This window comes from Orcinus orca, chromosome 14 (assembly GCF_937001465.1).
Source record: "Orcinus orca chromosome 14, mOrcOrc1.1, whole genome shotgun sequence".
Taxonomy (NCBI): domain Eukaryota; kingdom Metazoa; phylum Chordata; class Mammalia; order Artiodactyla; family Delphinidae; genus Orcinus; species Orcinus orca.
In genome coordinates, this window is record NC_064572.1 from 52329301 (window position 1) to 52349962 (window position 20662).

Consider the following 20662-nt stretch of genomic DNA (forward strand, 5'->3'; position numbering starts at 1 on the left):
AGAGCTGCATATTTGGGGTGGGATGTTAAAGATAATCCACAGCAACACAGCGTCTTGAGTCCACAGTCAGTACAAAGAAATCATTGTCTACTCCTCGGAAAGCAACATGACCCTCCTTAGATGTCTGGGTCACACCAAAGTCTGAGTCCCCGGGGCAAGCCTCCTTCATTAAGTCATTCGAATAATTTCCCCACAAAACTGTCTCACCGTTGTGGGAATATATTCTTAATGAGGAAAACGGTGTCTTTTTCTAGACAGAACTGGCTAAAGGCCTTTGGAAGCAGCATTCTGGGGCCGTGTGAGCCTCTCTCTCAGAAATTACATCCTCACACCGTACTGATGGGTTCAAATCGCCTCCCAACCACAAAAGTCTTGGTTTCCTCTAAAGCTCAGAATTACTGGCTCTGATTAAACAATCAGCAAACACCTCCGGAGTGAGTGCTAACCCTGGATACGGCTGACTGTCCCAAGCCTGTGCCCACCAGGGTGGAAAAATTCTGTGCCAACGTCCTCCCACTGATGTCCTCTAAATATCCCTGGGGGCACTCTGTACCTGGGAAGCTAAAGATCGGCCTGCAAATAGAATATGTAAGTAACGCTGCCCTGCTTGTACACGTAGGTACATCCAAACAACAGGCCTACTTTGTAAGAGTTTTTCCCTCTCTGCTTCTTTGATTGATTATTAATCCAAACGCTCCACAGTCATTACATAAAGGCAACTGTGGGGCCAGGGAAGAAGTCAGGAGACCTGACTGATGTTGCTGCCCCCTTACAGGCCATGCGACTCTGGACTTCCACAAGCTCACCTGTCACTCTGCGCAGGGCTGTCTCAAAGATAACAAAAATAACAAGGGACAGAGGGACCAGCATGTATCAGGTACTGTTCTAAGTGCCCTACAAATACCCATTAATTTAATCCTTCCCAGAACCTTATAAGGTAGGTACCTTTATCCCCATTGCACAGTGAGGAAACTAGGGCACAGAGAGGTTAAGTATTTGTCAAAATCTTATGTGGCTAATCACTGAGCCCACACAGTCTGGCCCCGGGATCCATGTTCTTAATCACTTCTTTATCCTGCCTCCCTGATGCTTCTTTCAAGTCAAACAAGTGAATACACCTGAAAATGCTCTGCAAACCATAAAAAGATACATTTATTATTATTATTATTAGTTTGCCTCTCAGCATCCACTGACCCTCCCTAATTTCTGTGCTTCTGGTGGGAACCATTCCCCGCTGTCATCAATCAGTGCTTGAAGAGGTGCTCACCTCAGACACTATGTGTGAATGGGCAATCCAGTCAGGATGGGCCCATGTCCCTGGCCACAGTGACTGGTCCAGCGCTAGGCACCAGACCAAGAACGTCGTCTGTGCAGTGCCTTGGATGGTCACTGCAACGACGTCAACCTGAAGCCGCTGGAGGTCTCACCTGTAGCCCAAGAACATGCAGCCAAGAATGGTCCTCATAACATTGTTTGGATTCCCAATCTGGCCCTTCCTGAAGTCAGATCCATCTCTAGACTTTCAACCACCTGAACCAATAAACCTTTTTATTTAAGATAGTTTGAATTGGGTTTTCTGTTACTTGCAACCAAGAGAATCATTCTGATCTCTTTCTAAAACACGTTTCGCTCTATCAAGCTATATTCAGCTGCACTTCAGTCCTTTCCCTCTCCGAAAATAAAACTTGAGAGACTGAGAAAGTGAATGTTAATTAGCTAGCCTTGACAAATTAAACACTCCTGGAGCTGGAGTTCTTGACAGAAGAACTCCATATTATGTAGAATAGAAGATCCAGTTTTTTTAATGCCACAGATCAAGTGTTCTGGCCTATCATCAAATTTGTTTCATAAAACTTTATTTTTAACCAAAGCAGTTAAGCCTGCAGTTTTCAGCTCTGCAAGGAAAACGACTGTGATATTTACTTCCTCTCAGTCTTCTCATTTTTCAGTTACCCCTAAATCCAAACCACTACAAAAAATTACTAAAATGAAGAATAAGATTGAGGTTTTTAAAAACATTTTAAACACAAGAAGCAGAAAGTTGTGTATGGGTGTATATATCATTTCTTCCTCATAAAGAAGAGGAACTAAACCTTAACCTTATTTATTAATTTTGCCAACAGAAGAAATCAGTACTAGTTTTAACCATATTCATTGAACTGTTCATTGCACCAGCTAACATTCCTTCCCTATAGTTCCTTCAGACAAATCCTCATAATTAGATTTCAGAGGAAAGCACACATTGGTCGCCCAGACCACAGCCTCAGAAGGTGCAAGCAGCGTGACACTTGACATCAGATGGCTCCTAAGGCAGTGTATAAACACTGTCAGGACTTTGTGCGTTTTCACATCTTCAAATTATTACACACAGCTAAATAACTATGGTGACAGGTCAGTCATAGCCCCAGTGTCCACCCGAAAAGCATAGATGAGCATATATAAAAATGCTAATTGAGTGAAAATGATGTTAAAAACCAGTTTCACACTCCTTGGAGAAAATTTAAAAATATTTCTCTATTTTCTATGTTCATTACATTGCACTCTACAGCCTCCTATTAAGAAGAAACAAACTTTAATGACCTCGAGTAAGCAAGCAGATAAGCATACCAACAAAGATACATTTGTTTAACTACATTCCAAACTTTATTACCTTGTGTGCTGTTCTTTCTGCTGAGGCTTATTTTTTCTTATTATCATGGCCTAAGACTGAAGGTCTGCTTGGCTTGCTTTGGTAAGCTCTTCAAAGATCACAGCCCTATCCAGACAGGCTGCTTTCAAACAATCTTTGTTATAACATGTAAACAATTAGGACCTCTAAACACATAATTATTTATATGATATCATACAACATACTTTTTTATAACTGAATTAACCATTAGATTACACAGAGTAAGTGTTCATCAAATTTATAAAATTAACAAAAATAGCCGATATATTAGTTTAAATTTGAGGATTTTGTAAATCTATTTCCATATTACACTTTTGTTCTGATTCACAGAAAGCACAACCCTACAATGGAACTTCAAGTTCACAGGGGTCTCTGTAAAGCCCACAAGGGCAAGAACCATATCTGACTATCACCATTTCACGCCTGACGTACAATAGGCACTCTGTAAATATCTGTTGGATAAATAAACGAATAAATAAAGGTATTAACACTAAAAGTAATGGGCTCACACTATTTCATGACTACAGAGGTTATTATCACTATGTCCTTGCTTTGATGAAGTAAAGCAGGAGTTGACAAACTTTTATGCAAAGGGCCAGATGGTAAATATTCTAGCCATTGTGGCCCATATGGTCACTGTTGCAAATGCTCCACTCAACCTCTTTCACAACTATTCAACTCTGCTGTCGTAGCACAAAAGCGGTCATAGACAATACATACACAAATGAGCACGACAGTGTTCAAATAAAACTTCATTTATAAAAACAGAATTTGGCCATAAAAACACCCAAATCCCATGGGAACCACTTTCTTATAATGAACACTCTATTCCCTGAAGGGTGGACATTGGTGGATTTGCTAAATTCAGCCAGACATGTTCTGTTTTGTTGGGTCAAAAATTGGGCAGGGCATATATACTCATTCCCCACAGCTCCATCACTCCTTACTGAGCAACCCCGCCCCCTACTAATTTCCGTCATGTTACAAGCCTGGCCCATGCAAGCCTTTGAGTTTACATCCTGAACTTTACAGTACAACTGGTTTCCAGCGATGTGGCCCATACCTGTACCTATGAAACTGTAACCACAACACAGGCTCCTCAAGAGCAAGCCCATGACTTGCAACTCTTCACCCTTCATCTAACACCTAATATCAACACCCAATGAACTTTAAATATTTACTGATTGCCTACTGTTTGATATAGTTACTGTCTCCTTGGAGGGGGTGCAGAAAGACTTACAATGACAGACAAAAGGATGGAAAAAACGTGCCAGCTGAGAACAAAGAGAAAAGGGACATGGTGAGTCACAGGAAAAGCAACAGGAATCATTACAGGACTGAAAAACCAATCTCTTCCAACTGTGTCTCAACCTTCTATCGGCTGCCGGGATTCCTCCTTTGTATCACAGCAGAAGCTGGGCAGAGGCTGGACAACTCGGGACACTTCAACGGTAACCACAATGAGGATAAAACCTTGGTTAATCCTCATTTCTGCCACAGGGTGCTCTGAGTGGATGAGCCCAGAAAAATCACCTGCATCTAACAGAAGGAATAAACTGCTGGATTCTCACACAATGGTATGCTCTACAGCAATGAAAATGATCAATCTACAACTACATGCAACAATACGGAGGAATCTTTCTAATACATTGTTGAATGAGGAAAGTCAGACACAGAAGAGTACGATCTGCATTATACATACACACACACACACACACACACACACAGAAAGACAGGCAAACTAATTTATGCTCCTAGAAGTCAAGAGAGTAATTACCCACCGAGTGGGTAATGTCCGGAATCTAGTGTCTAGAGGAGGCATGAGGCTGTGGGGAGAATGTTCTGTTTCTTGATCTGGGTTCTGGTTACATTAGTGAGCTCAGTTTGGAAACTGCATTGAGCTATACACTTACAATATGCGTATTTTCTGTATATATATTCTATTTCAATAGAATGTTTAAGAAACAAACACTCCCCCATTTCTAAGTGGTCCAGGACTAGAGAGCCAACTGAAGGCCGCACACAGAGCCCCATATGCCTTCCCTTCCGCCATCCTGCAGAGCCTCTGGCCTCATGTGGAGCCCCAGGCACGCCTCCTCATTTTTTCTAAGCATAACCAGACAGAGGCCAAACACTGAGAAAGCAAACTAGATCATTTTGAGATACCTGTAATTCCAGTCCCAGCGTCTTCGGAAAGTTAGTGTCTTTCAGAAACTTTACTGCTGTCACTAACTTTTTGTTCTAAATCAGAAATGAAAATACTAAGACGACTCTGCTGCCCTAAATGGCTCACTTAAACAGACTTCTTTTAAAATAACGCTCTAAATGGGTAAATCTAGTTCATAAACATAAATGAAGAAATGCTGCAACACTCAGGGCCTCCAGAAGAAGATACTGTAAACAAAATGTAACTGAGATTAGAATGTAGAACAGCAACAGCAACCCTGCAAGCACCACAGAGCTGTAATGACCGACTGTGTAAACGGCCCTCATGGGTAATACTTACAACTACAGTCCAAGCTGAACACCCATCTTTAAGACTTTATGTAAAGTTTCGACTCAGGTAGTCAAATTTTGGGGCTGGGAATCATTCTGATTCTCTCTAATGTTGATCTTAATACACTAACCTCAACTGGACATTACCACTCATATTCTTTTCCCATTCTCCTTGTAAGTGCAGGCTAAAAAAATCAATTAAGACCTTTGATCACATTAAATCACAGAGACTGGTCTACTTGTGAATGCTGGTCAGGAAGGAGGGAAGAGTAGTTATCAGATCCTCTGACCTAACAATAAACATCAGCTACAGCGGGCCAGATGGGCAGATTACCAGGAACAGAGAAAGCACAGTAATCCTCTCTTATACAGTGCACACGCGTGTAGTGCAAATTGCAATCCTTCATGTCCAGATGTTTTCCATATCAAACAAATTCACTATATAGGTCTGTCCATTAAGTAAGTCACTGTTTAAATATTTTTTAAATCTGACCTTATTTATATCAGCCAGGAAGGGAACATAAATTCAAAATTACATCTTTTAATAGGAAACTGTAACTGTGTTTAATTAAATGATTCTGTCATGGAGTTTATGAATGTTCCAAAATGTCCCTCAGGGGAGAATATTCTTATTTTTAGGAACTGCATCCCCAAGAATTGAGGATAAAATGTCATGATCTCTTCAACTTACTTTCACATGTTTCAGCAGAAAACAGTAGAAACCTACTACACACACACACACAGGTACACACAATGTGGCAGAATGCTAACAACTGTTAAATGTAAACTCACTGTCCATTTTTTAACTCTTCAGTATGTTTGAACATTTTTATAATAAAAAGACGCACAGAAATCTTTACTCACCTTTCAAGTGGATGGCCGTCTTCTTTTTCCTAATCAAAAACGAATGGCTAAATATGCCCAGAGGCACATTTATGGATGTTCATGCTGTCCTCGCCCTGCAAGAATAAGCAAAACACGTTACCACCAAAGGTTTTTATTAAGTTAATGCCATTTCAGTTGAGACAGTGTTAATATATGTCAAGCCTGTAGGTTAAAATTCTGTTGAAACTGTTTTTTAAGCAAGGAGAAAAGTGAAAAGAGAAAAAAATAATCCCATCACGTACTGAATGTAGGGAACAACCACTGGCCTGACCCACTCAAGGAACTTCTGGAACAAAGGAATTCCTCAGTAAGTTTCTTTTAATTCACATAAATTTCAGGGCAGTGATGTAGCCTAAACTTCCACGTGAACAAAAACTGGGGCTTCAAGGACCGGAGCTTGACTCTGACCTTGGATTCTGAGACTACACTTAGAAGGCACTCATGTACCCTCACAGAACCACACCAGACATGCTGCTCCACTCGACTATAATACGTACTCTAGGGCACAGTGGCCCGAGGGCCTGATGGCCTCCACCACACCTCACCACACCTCACAGCCCTGTGAGGCAAGCGGTGTTTACTGATTCCATTTTCCAGAGGAGGCAGCTAAGTGTCAGAGATGATATAGGACATTCAAAACATCAGACATGAAACTGCTACTTAGGTCTTCTGACCTCAAGCTCAGGGCTTATCTCACTAGGAAAGGAGAAAGCACAGTACTTATATCAGCTAGGAAGGGAACATAAATTCACAGGCCGTCCCCACGCTCCCTACCCCATAACATGACACCCTCCTGAAAACCAACCTCAAAGCCAAACAGCCAAACAACACAGCCGCATGTCATTGTGGGGAAGGGGCGGGGAGGGGGGGAGGGGCACGCACACACTGCAGTTTACTCCCTGAGAGTATATATTAATAATCATTCTTAATAGTACGAATAATACTATAATTATGATTACTAATTACTATAATGACTATTAGTCATTATACTTCCCTTTGAAACACAATAACCCTTAATGTATTTTTGACATTTTATATATATGTATTTCATTTTTCTCCCTTCTTTCTCAAGAAAGCACGCTATTGGCCAAAGAAAGTAAAACAAGGCTCACATGGCACCCCAGGTAATTTTTATCGCTGCCACACAGAAAGGCAATTACCACTCGCTGTTGAAGATTTTCCATTCATTTTTATAAAAGGCAAAATACAACAGAATATAATGGCACAGACACTGACTGCTCTGCCAATAAAGATGGAAGCAGCATCAAAACTACCCTGCATGATGGCCTGAAGTTGCCCTTCATCTGCTGATCACCAAAATTCTGCACGCAATGCGCAAAGGTTTAGAGGTCTTGATGTCTACCATGTGAAGATGCTGGTGTACAAAAGTCTGAGGAAAGCTAGTCAGGGACCCCTGCACCTGGCTTTTAGTCCTGTCTCCTCCGCTCACTAGCTTGATTAAAAATTGAGAAAACCTCTGGACTTCCCTGGTAGCACAGTGGTTAAGAATCCGCCTGCCAATACAGGGGACACGGGTTCGAGCCCTGGTCCTGGAAGATCCCACATGCCGCGGAGCAACTAAGCCCGTGCGCTACAACTACTGAGCCTGTGCTCTAGAGCCCACGAGCCACAACTACTGAGCCCACGTGCCACAACTACTGAAGCCTGTGCGCCTAGAGCCCATGCTCCGTAAACAAGAGAAGTCACCGCAGTGAGAAGCTCGCACACCACAACAAAGAGCAGCCACTGCAACAAAGAGAAAGCCCACGCGCAGCAACGAAGGAAGACCCAACGTAGCCAAAAATAAATAAATTATTTTTTTAAGTATTAAATTATTTTTTTAAAGTATTAAAAATTGAGAAAACCTCTCCAGGCAGCTACCTCTCCTGTGGGTTGGAACACCTGTTCACAAGGATGTTGCAACTCACAAAAAAGATAGGATATGATTCACCAACAAGAGCACTTGGACCCCAGGAATACTGACCAAGAAGTTACGCCAACAGCAACACAAAACCAAAGGAAAAAACATGATGTATCTTTGGAAACATCAACTTTACTCACGGATTTTGGTGAGGGAAAGATAAGCAAGTGAATCAGTAATATTAAAGCTGTTAATATTGAAACAGATATGCATTATGGAGTTGAATGCAATCATTGTATGAATTCTTTTATATTTATTTATTTATTTATTTTGGCTGCGCCGGGTCTTAGTTGCAGCACTCAGGATCTTCATTGCCGCGTGTGGGATCTTTTAGTTGAAGCATGTGAACTCTTAGTTGCGGCATGTGGTATCTAGTTCCCCGACCAGGGATCAAACCCGGGCCCCCTGCACTGGGAGTGTGGAGTCTCACCGCCCTGGACCACCAGGGAAGCACCCATTGCATGAATTTTAAAGCCAAAACTCCTATCCTTACTTGCCTAGTTCATTTCCAGCCACACCCTTACATGCGGGGGAAGGGAGTGAGGGATGGAATCTCCTTTTTCATTAAAGATGGTCTTGGGACAACGTGTGAAGCTGGTAGGGGTTTTAATATCACAGTGCGTCCAGGAAGCTCCCAATAGCCCCTGCTTTGGAGAATTCGCTTCAAACTCAGGAGCCCCAGATTTTTGCCAGATCTAGGTATAGGTGGGATGAAGTCTAGATACATACAATCCCATCTCTATACCGCACGTCCTGGTGTGAGTGTTACTGAAGTTCCTCTCTTCACTGCCCTTCCACCCGCTCCCTGCCCCTTGGACATTCCCGTCAGGCAGGCTCCGCCACTTAGTTACTCAGATTAAACCACTGACTTTTCTTCCAACCCATACTGATTGGTAACACCTTCAGCATCTCTAGTAATTTTCATTTAAATGGATGCCTGCATCATTCCTAAAGAAAAATAAGCTGACCAATTTAGTTTGTCTCTAAATTAAAACTTTTATTGTGAAATATATTTAAAAGTGCTGGACTTCCCTGGTGGCGCAGTGGTTAAGAATCTGCCTGCCAACGCAGGGGACACGGGTTTGATCCCTGGTCCGGGAAGATCCCACATGCCACGGAGCAACTAAAACCATGCACTGCAACTACTGAGCCTGCGCTTTAGAGCCCGTGAGCCACAACTACTGAGCCTGTCGCGCCAACTACTGAAGCCTGCGTGCTCTAGGGCCCACATGCCACAACTACTGAGCCCGCACGCCTAGAGCCCGTGCTCCACAACAAGAGAAGCCACCGCAATGAGAAGTCCACGCACCGCAACGAAGAGTAGCCTTCACTTGCCGCAACTAGAGAAAGCCCGTGAGCAGCAACAAAGACCAAACACACACAATAAAAAAAATTTAATTTAAAAAATAAAAAAATAAAAGTGCCTACCATGGTAGCCAGCCTCCCAGATGGCCCCCAATGACCCCTGCCTCTTGGCACTCAGGCTCTTGTGAAGTACCCCCAACACACACACACACACACACACACACACACACACACACACACACACACACACACTGAATAGGGCTGGCATGTGTGGCTAATAGGATATTGGGGAAAGGATGGGGTGTGACTTCAAAGGCCAGGTCCAAAGAGCAGCTTCCCTCTCACTGCCTTGGCAGGGAAACCTGCTGCCACGTCATGGTCATGAGGACACTCCAGCCGCCCTAGAGGGAGGCCCACGTGGTAAGGACCGAGGCCTCCTGCAACAGCCAGGTGAGTAAGGCTTCTGAGAAGCAGATCCTCCAGGCCAGGCAAGCCTTCAGACGATGGCTGCTTCCACTGACATCCTGACTGCAGCCCCATGTGACCTTCCCCTGGTTAGAACCATCCAGCGAAGCTGCTCCTGGTTTCCTGACCCACACAGACACTGTGTGAGATGATGAAGATTTATCACTTTTAAGCCACTAAATTTTGAGGTAACTTGTTATGCAGTGATAACTAATATAATAACATATGTCAGCTTAAAGAATAATAAAATGAATCCCATGTATGTTAATACCCAGTTGGTGGTGCTAGGTTCTGGTTTGACTTTTGTTTAAAACAAACAAAGAAACAAAAGGCCTGTGTACCCCTTCCTGTACCTCAACCCCTCCACTCTCCCCACCAGAGATAACCACAGGCCTGAATCTTGAGTCAATCCTTTCCTCCTCTGTATGGTTTTACCACATCTGTATTCTCAATATGCTGTTGTGTTCTGCCTGGCTTTAAGCCTAATACAAAGGAAACCAGGACTGTATGTATTCCAGACTCGCCTCTTAAGATTTTGATTTTGAGGTTCATCCCTGTTGACTCATGTGACTGTAGCTGATTTTTCACCACCATATAGTTCTCACTATGTGAACATACCCACAATTTACTGCTCTGTTCTACTGTTAAGGATCATCTGGGGATTTTTCAGTTTTTGCTGTTATGAATAATGCTGCATTTATATTCTACTGCTCATCCCCCGGTGCACACAGCAAACTTCTCCAGGGCGTATACCTAGGAGAAGAGAGCTGGGCTTGGGACCACATATGTTCGTTCAACTCTCCTCGGTAATGCCAGATCGTTTTCCAAAGTGGTTACGTACAATTGACTCTTCAGCCGCTTTTCCAGTCTCTCTCCAAATAAGAGGCATGCCTGTTTTGCTAATTACCAGCAAAGCTTTCAACCAACAAAAGGGAAAGCTTTTCCTATTTGCAGCATCACCGCTGCAAATAAATAGTACTCCAAAGTAGTGACCCAGACAGCTGGAACATATTAGTCACAGGACATCAGGACAGACTTCAGAATAAGGATGCAGACTCAGCCAGCACCACGTTGCCCACGGGTTATCAGTCAAATTTGACTTGTAGACCTACGCTCAATTCAGAGACTGCTGTCCTCCTGGTGGACTCACAGCTATGGTCCCCTCTTACGGCAGTCAACTTGAAGGGGAAAAAAAGTTAATTCAAATGCAACCCAGCCAAATTCAAGATTAAAGAAGGGGAGTCAAATCATTTCAATGAAATAGGGTGTTGCTGTTGTTTTTTTAATATAGAATTGGTTGTGTTTTTCATATATTCACCTAAAAAATGAGACTGTTGTTTACTATACCTAATTTTATGTATAGTAATTCTACAAAAAACACTTAGGTATTCTCTAGACAAAAAAACATCCTGTTTAGATTTACTAATTCAATTTCTTAGGTGGAGATAGTAATTTTGTGATAATTTAATCTGTTTTTCTAGTAAAATCGTGGTAGCAAATATTTGTGCTGGCATTAAATTAAAAAAATGTGAAATTCTTTCACTTTGGGCAAGAAGGAGAGAAGAAAGTTACTATAAATTTCAAGGAAGCTCGTTATCATGTCACTGAAAGAAACAATTGCACTAGATGACCAAGATGACCAAAATGGGATTATTTCAACTCAACCTCTTGACAGTTCTTATTTGTCTCTTTACAATCATTTATCCCTGTGAGGTAGGAACTATTGCTACACCCATTTCACAGATGGTGGAAAATGAGGCATAGAAAGCAATTAAGTTGTACACAGTCACACAGCTGATAAGTCACACAGCTGATAGAACAAGGATTTGAAACCAGTTTACTCCAGAATCCACATTCTTAACCACTACCCTAGGCAGCTTTTTCAGGCCCCCAAGACCAGCCAGAAGGCCCTGCAATGGTGACAAAATGGTGGAGACACCACTTGAACATTTTCTCTGACTTAAAGTTCACGTTCTTTCTATAATGGGCCTTCTGGACAAAATAAAATTACCCGATCTCAGGGCTTGTGGTAGGCAAGTGTTGACCTTAGGTCTTGGAAACAGCCCCCATGAAAGAAACAGATGCGACAGTGGGAGAAGGTGTGCTGGCTTTCTTGGCACTCAGCAGGCAGCAGCTGTCATGCCTCCGTGACAGGCAGATTGAGGCAGAGTGGGTTCCAATAAGAGCAGCAGGCACAGTCAGAGAACCAGGGCTCAATGCCACCTCCTCACAGGGTCACACTGGATAAGTCAAATGGCCTCTCCACACGATGTTTTGTAAAATGGGACTATCTTTTATTTCAGATGGTTACTGTGAAGATTAAGGAGACTTAATACCTAACATAGACCTGGAACATGGTAAGCGTTGGATACATGCTTAACAATTGAAAACGTGCTCTAGCTACCGAAGAGGTAAAAGCAGGGAGCCAGTTTTAAGCACACCCTTGCTTCCACAAGCAAAGCCTCTCATACTCCATGATGGATGATGACAATTTGTAAAATGCCATCTTGGTACCATGATGATTTTTTTTTTTTACTCATATTATGATTTTCTCTTTCTGTCTCACCCTAAACAGAATAACCTTGCCAACTAGATTAACCCTTTATGGTATTAGTAAAAGTAAGACATTCTTACATAAACACTGAAGCTGGAATGGACTCAGAGTAAAGCATTTGGCTCATTTAACTTTTCTGTTACTGACTTCAGAGAATCTTAAGCACTCATTTCAAACACCAGCCCCTCTTCAAAGTACTTCCAGTTTCCTGGAAATCATCCCCAATTATCTGGCTAACAAAGAAAAAAAGCTTGATTAAATGACTAGTAAATGACAAATTTAAAACATTCCAGCAACACTACACACACCATTACTCTGAGAGATAAGGTCCCTCCCTAGTACCCCTTTTGCCATACCTCAGGTTAGGTATTCAAAGTAAGAAATGTGAATTTAGGAACACAGCCCCCAGGTTAGCTACCAGCAATCTCCATGGTAACTGGTCCTCTGCCTTTAGAGGAGGGATGAAGGAGTAACTGCAGCACTGTACGTTTGCTTTTCAAAATTTGTTCAATCCCATCTCTTTCTCGACCAACTGATGCCAATTCATTAGTGAGCTACACAGAGCAACCAGAGAAACAGATTTCTTAAAAACAAAAGGCTGAATCTTGTGTTGGTCCTGATATTGATGCAGAGTGGAGGAGGAGACCGGCCAAGGGGCAATTTTCCAGAGGAAGTTAGCCAGCAAGGGGCAGAAACAGCCTCAGGACAGTATGAAGTGTTTGAAGAGAACAACAGAACCACTGCCAATGTTTCCTCAGTATATACCATGGCCAGACCGTCTATGTTCTTCTTTAAAACCTCTGCTCAATCACCCTGAGAGAAAATATGGTGATATAGATCCCTATTTAACAGATAAGAAAATTGACTCAGCGATTAAATGACTTGCCCAAAGTCACAGAACTAGTCAATGGGTATAATAACTGGCTCATAGCATACAGTAGGTACTCAATAAATATGTGTTGAACATGGGGTCTTTATTCCTCCTCCATAAAAATAGAAGACACCACTTATCTCACAGGGGTTTTGTAAGAGTAAAATGAGACTATGTACATAAAGTTCCTAGCTCAGTGCCTTGACCTTGGAACATACTGGGGTACCTGGGAAACAATGCTGACACAGAAAGCTAGGCACAATAACCACATGGAATAGGGTTATGACAATGACCGTGGGTGAAGTAAACATCATGATGGACAGGAATACAGATATACCTAACAGGCAGAAGAACAGCAAATATGCACATGAAAAGATGTTCAACATCATTAATCATTAGAGAAATAAATGCAAATTAAAATCACAATGAGATACCATTACACATCTATCAAAATGGTTGAATTTTAAAAACTGGCAATATAAAATGCTGGCAAAAATGCAGAGCCACTAAGATTCTCACACAGTGCTGGTGTAATGAGTAAACAAACAGTGGTGGAATACTACTTAGTCATAAAAAGGGACAAACAATACATACAACATGGATGAATCTCATATGCATTACGCTAAATGAAAGAAGTCAGTCTCAAAGGGATATAGTCCATATAATCCCACTTACATGATTTTCTGGAAAAGGCAAAACTATAGTGACAGAGAACAGATCGGTGTGGCCAGGAGTCAGGGGGAGGGGGAGAGTTTGACTACAAAAAGGCAGCACCAGGCAATTTGAGGGGCGATAGATTATTCTAAATGCTGTTTATATGCATGTGTTAAAACTCACAGAACTACATGCTCCAAAAAAGTGAATTTTACTGTTGGTAAATTTCTTTAATTATTAAAGAATAAAATTTTAAATCAGAGAAAGAATTGGTAGGTTGGTTTGTGGGGAAGGAGGGGACATGTGAAGGTCAAATAGCTCTGAAGTTCCTTGCTGAGGAAACAGTAATGGTACAGGAGACCGTGAAGAGTCGGTGAGTGAGGAGAAGTCCACACAGAGGCTCTGAGATGTACAGTCGGTCAAGAACCTTGGTTTCTAGCCTGATTTCGCCAAATGATGGCTGTGCGAAATTACACCAGTCACATCTCCTCCCTGAGCTTTAATTTACTTAATTCTAACACGAGATAATGAAACAAATGATCTTTCCCACCACAAACACTGCAAAGTCCATTTGTTTTTAAGCTACTGAGTCTGGGAAGACAGCAGGACAAACAAGTAGAAACACCCAGATATGGAAAAACCGCTATGTCCCACACAAACGCCATCAGGGACCAAAATAAAGTGAAAACCACTGATGAGTGTGGATGGTAGAGTGATGGTGGGAGAAGAAGCCATTAGCAGGGAAGAGACAGGAGGAGACTGAGAATACCATTTCTTGTATAATAAAAGCCAAGAGAAGAGAGGTTTCATGCAGGCAGCGGGCAGAGGGGCTGGAATAACTCAGTGATCAAGAAGAATGAGGACTGATAAAACAACAAAACTAGACAGATTTGCCAGAGATCAACGGAGAGAGTAACCACCACCCCCCGCCACAAAAAAGTAACCGAAAGACTACCGTCCAAGACTTGCTTGCTGTCTGAACATATCTTGGTTGAGTCCTGATTGTTTTTCCCTTTGCATTTTCAATCTCACTCTGCCTTCATCTTTGCTCTCAGGAGCCCAGAATTTAATTTAAACATGTAGGTGTGGTTTCCCTGCAACAGCCCACTTCAGAGGCTGCAATTTTCAAAATGTATAAATTCCTGGAAGCTAACAATGTGACTGTTGAATGCTAGAGAGCCATTTTCTTGTCCTGCATAAGTTTACGCAAAGACTCCACAATTCCAGAACGGAAAAAAAAAATTCATTTTAAAGGATTTAATAGAATGTAAAGAGTACAATTTAAGAAGGACTAAGCTTTTATTGTTGTCACTTTATTAGCTTGTGAAGCAGGAAAATTGTTTGAAGTCAATACTATTCCCAAACTGACCAAGTGAAGTGTGGCAATTTCATCTCTGCCCAAAGCAGGCCGCAGAACACCACTTAATGGGCCTCAGCTACTTCAGCCAAATGAACCCAGTGACACCACCACCCTGAGCACTTAACCAGAACTGAAGGAAGATTAGGGAAATTAACAGTTAAAAAGTACACCTGCAAGCAAAATTAATACACAGAACACTTTTTACACCACCTCTTCTGCCCATCTTCCTTTTCAATGATGATAGGTGAAAACATCAATCTGATACAACCCAGTTCTGCCGGTTATAAAAGAGAAGAAAGGGCAGACGACTTCAGCTCAAAGTCTGGTCTCTTCGGCCACTAGCAACTCACTAACTTTGGGCAAATTTCTGCGCCCCTTATCTCCCTTTCTGCATCTACAAAGCTGGGATTATCGCAAGCTCCCATCCAGCACTCAGGCTACCAGCCCCTTGCACCAGATGAGATCACGTCTGTGGCGACACTTAAGGAGAAGAATGCAAATAAAAGGACAAATATGAGGTGTCATTGCTGCCATCCTGTACGGGGGGGTGGGGGGGTGGGGGGGGCAGGTGAATATATTTTACATGCAGTCACATCCCAACTGCCTCTTTCAAGTCAACCATATGCTTCTCTTCCATCACAGCTGGGCTGTTGAGCAGATGCTGGAATGGATACAGACAGAAAGGTGGGAAGGAGGAAAGCTTCTGTTACCCAGCTTCAGTCTTCCTGGTTTCAGGAAGATAAAAAAGTAATTTCTTATCCGTGTATATCCTACTAATCTTTTTCGAGAGTCTCATATGTGTCAGACACCAGGCTAGGCATGAAGAAGCATGAGATTTATTTTTTTTTTTAACAGAACAGGCTGTGCTCTCAAGCGCGTTCACTCTGGAAACAGCTAAGTGGCCCATCCCAACCCAGTGCGCTTGGTGGAATAACAGAGGCAGGCGTCAGCGGGGCAGGGGGGGGAAGCCCAGCCCAGACCACTGGGTGGCTTAGGAAGGCGGTGCTCCTCACAGAGGAGGTGATGCTTGAGTTGAGTCTTGAAACATGAGAGTAAATAAGATGAGCCAAGCAGGGGAAAAGTCTTCTAAGTGGGCAGAAGGCATGGAAGCAGGACCCACTAGGGAAGGGAAAGAGTAAGTGAGGATGACAAGGGACAAACAATGGAGACTCATGCTCAAATGATGCTCAGGCTTTCTCCTAAGGGCAATGGGAACAACAGACACATTTAAGCAGGGACTCACATGGTCATCCTTGCAGTTGAGGTAAACAGTTGGGAGAATGGAATAAAGACAGGGCAGAAAGTGGAGAGCTGTACATACAGAAATCCAGGCAGGAAGCAATGAGGGCCTGGGACTGTGGATGAATACAATAGATAATAAAGAGGTAAAATGACCTTGCTTTGGTGACTGGAGGGACACAGGGGTAAAGGAGAAAGAATTGTCGGTGCCTCCCTGGTTCTGGTCTTGATGACTTAGAAGAGGACGGTCTTTTCACAAGGTACTAGAGAAGTGCAGATTTGGCAGGCAAGCTGAGTTCCCTTTGTACTGTCACTCTGTACGTGACTTCACGTACATGAGGTCACTCTGTACATTTGTGACCAACCAAAAAGTCACACTTCTCATCATTTAGCTGCCTATTTCGAATGCCCACAGGCAAGATGACTTCTTAAAACAGAATGGAATGTCTGGGCAAGAACTCAATTCGGTAAAGACGCAGACGTAGAGAATGGACTTGAGGACACGGGGAGGGGGAAGGGTAAGCTGGGACGAAGTGAGAGAGTGACATGGACATATATACACTACCAAGTGTAAAACAGATAGCTAGTGGGAAGCAGCCGCATAGCACAGGGAGATCACCGGTGCTTTGTGACCACCTAGAGGGGTGGGATAGGGAGGGATGGGAGGGAGACGCAAGAGGGAGGAGATATGGGGATATATGTATATGTATAGCTGATTCACTCTGTTATACAGCAGGAACTAACACAACATTGTAAAGCAATTATACTCCAATAAAGATGTTAAAAAAAAAAACAAAAAAGAACTCAATTCAGTGCTCTTACCTTCAGTAGCCAAAGTGAGAACGGCCCTCACATCAGGACTGAAGCTCAGAGAGGTTAAGTGGCTTACCTCAGGCCACACAGCCAGAAAAAGAGGGGACTAAACTTCAGTCCAGGATGGTATGCTTCCAGAAGGTCGGTTTTTCATCTAATATGCTATGCTGCCCATTAAGGACCTAGTACTATTAGTTATATGTAATAAGAGCTCAATAGTCTTGTTCTGTGGCCGCTTTATTCTTCTTTTTCTACTCCCTTCCGAGAACAGAGTCCAGGCCACCCTGAACTACCTAGTTCCAATCCCTGGAATTGCTGCCACTGCTGAGCTCTGGCTCAACTGTCCTGTCAGCTTAGAAAGCCCAGCCCCATCTCTGCTTCCTAAAGATCATCCCAACAGTTACTTCTGAAAACCAGCCACTCTGTGGCCCTGCAAATGCAGGGAGAATGTTCTGGTTTCTAGAGGAGCTATTTCTGAATTCATCTGTCTTATCTTACATCATGGCACAAAAATTCCTCGAGGGCAGTCCTGAGTTTACGCACATTTGTATCACTGGCTGAACCTAGCATGATACTTTTTCCTCCTCAGTGGCTTGCTATCCTATCCGTGACAGTGTTACCTCTGGGAAGAAGGGAGGGCAAGGCCCTGGAGAAGAACACACTGTTTATTTGGAGCTTGCCCCTCACCCAGCACTGTCCTAAGCACCAGACAGCAAGGTCCCTGAACTTACAGTCCAGTGGAGATGGGATATTTGTTTCAAAAATAATAATAACATATATATACCAAAACACATCAAACACAAACATTTGATAAAACTGAGGGTTGGGTATATATGTTCACTAGATTATTCTCTATATTTCTAAATGTTCAAAATATTTTCATAATAAAAACATTTAAAAATGAGAAAAAATAAATGTAAAGCCTCCACTCCCTGGGGAGGGAACTGGCTAGTAGGACTGATTCATTTACAAAGATTCTAGACAGAGAAAAATCTTACTGTAAACTATTTTGGTTTTGTTTGTTTGTTTGTTTGTTTTTGCGGTACGGGCCTCTCACTGTTGTGGCCTCTCCCGTTACGGAGCACAGGCTCCGGACACCCAGGCTCAGCGGCCATGGCTCACGGGCCCAGCCGCTCCACGGCATGTGGGATCTTCCCAGACCGGGGCACGAACCCGTGTCCCCTGCATCGGCAGGCGGACTCTCAAGCACTGCGCCACCAGGGAAGCCCCCCTATTTTGTTTTTAACACCATATCCCACAGCAGAAAAAGCAATCAGGGGAAAGACAGAAACGTACAAATTTAGACGATAAGAATTCAATCCAACAATAAAATGAGGTTCTCAGTCAGTCTAGACTTTCCTCATTTCTACCTCCATATTCTCTGAAATGGTAAATGATAAAAGAAAATAACAGAAATCTAATCACTTTCCAATACGTTTTAGCCTCAGGAGAGGAAGTCCCAGTAATAACCACTACCACTTACTCGCCGACCAGTGTGCTTGGGATTTACAGACATGACCCCATAACAAACCTGTGAGATGAGCATTATTATCCCCATTTTACACATGAGGGAATAAGATTCAAATAACTCAAGTAATCTGATCGACATCCCACTGTCAGTGATGGACAGAGCAGGCACCCAAACCCACCTCTGCCAAGACTCAAAAGCCTTTTCACTATACCATGCTGTGTGCCTTCCAATATCTGATATCCCCTCTCTCATTTTTCATAAACTTCTGGGCTCCACAAACAAGGGAATCTGATAAAGAAGACATCTACCAGGCAGTTCAGAAAACTAAAAAAAAAAAAAGAAAAAAATCCAAGAAACCACAGTCTTGAGGTATACGGTATCAGAAACAGTACCTCCAAATGTTAACTCAAAGCAATAAATAAAATTGAGTGGTAGAGAAAACTAAGCTGTGCAGACCTCTACAGTCATAAAAGAAATGCTGTGTAACTATTTTAAATTAAACAGCCATAACATTTCAATGTATCTTAAAGAAGCAACTGGCAACAAACCTATGAGAGAAAAAAATGAATTCTTAAAGTCAATTTCTAATACTATTTAACTGTAATCATTTGTTACTGTGGAGAGTATACAAAACTTGTCCTCTACGTGTCTACAGAGGAACAGGACAAACTAGAGCCTATGTGCGCAGGTTGAGATTTTATTATTGACTGAATTTTCAAACATTAAGAATAGCATAAAATTTGAAATACAGGCCATTGTTTATTTCAGTAGGAGTCACATTATCAAATCTGGAAATGAAATACAAATCAGAAAATGGGAAAGATAAATAGGAACGATCAGATTTAATCTATACATCAATAGTTCTGACTCCTAGAGTTTACTCCTAAAATAGAGGTCTCAGTGCAAAAAAGGTTCTGCACTTTCTCCATCACTCCTTCCCACACAGCCTGAGTTTTAGGACCTCTACTACTCTGACCACGTCTCCCAAACTGTAAGCAATCAGAGTCATTTCTGCCCGGTGGATCCAACCCTCGCCACCCCGCCTCCAATAAAGGGAAGTGTCCCCTTGCATAAGCCTGCACAGACCTGCTCAGCAAGCAGACTGAGGGCTGAACCTCGAGAAACATTCACACATACCGATCAGGCAGAGGTACCAGGGAAGGAGTCAGAGAAGGAACTCTTGGCAAGATAAGAGAACCAGAAATGTAGGGAGTCCCAAAGACCCAAAGAGGGAAAAGGAAGTGAAAGAAGGGGGCTCCACGACAGTCAAGGAGGAACATGAAGAAGCTTTCGATGTCAGAGGGTCAGAAGTAAGGTGAGAACAGCCATCTCAGTGGAGCGATCAGGGAAGATTCAGATAAAAAGGGGCTCAGGGGCTTCCCCAGTGGTGCAGTGGTTGAGAGTCCGCCTGCCGATGCAGGGGACATGGGTTCGTGCCCCGGTCCGGGAAGATCCCACATGCCGCGGAGCGGCTGGGCCCGTGAGCCATGGCCGCTGAGCCTGCGCGTCCGGAGCCTGTGCTCCGCAACGGGAGAGGCCGCAACAGTGAGAAGCCCGCGTACCGCCAAAAAAAAAAGGGGGCTCAGTAGAGGATGGAACATACATACAGGCACGCTGAGTATAAACAGCCTCCAGACATTTGCTCGTATTCCTCTTTTGATCATAACCTCCGAGAGAGTGGAGCCCTATCTCCGCTAGCGCATGCGGAAGCAGTGAAGACGCAGATCACTTGGTATCCCGGTCCATCAGGGGAACACAGGCAGGAGCCCCACATCTCTGCCACATCCCCACCACCACCTGCTCTGGCCCATGCAGAACCACCACTGTGACTTACCAGAGGGCCACGGTACAGCAGATTCTGCACCTCAGAAACAGCAGGCCCACTCGGCCTCCAAGTGCCTAATGTAAAGCAGACTTCAACTGTAAACTGGCAACTGTTTGCCTAGATACCTGACGCAGT

General features: G+C 43.1%; 1 protein-coding gene across 8 annotated transcripts in view; it reads right to left on the bottom strand.

The window, feature by feature from the left end:
• Nucleotides 1–20662, bottom strand: part of SGMS1 (sphingomyelin synthase 1) — a 293295-nt gene that overhangs the window by 252049 nt on the left and 20584 nt on the right. For all 8 annotated transcript variants that reach the window (XM_033415853.2, XM_033415849.2, XM_033415842.2 and 5 more), the window contains one exon: nucleotides 6029–6123. The gene's annotated coding sequence lies outside the window, so the exon portion shown is untranslated. The remainder of the gene's footprint in view (nucleotides 1–6028; nucleotides 6124–20662) is intronic.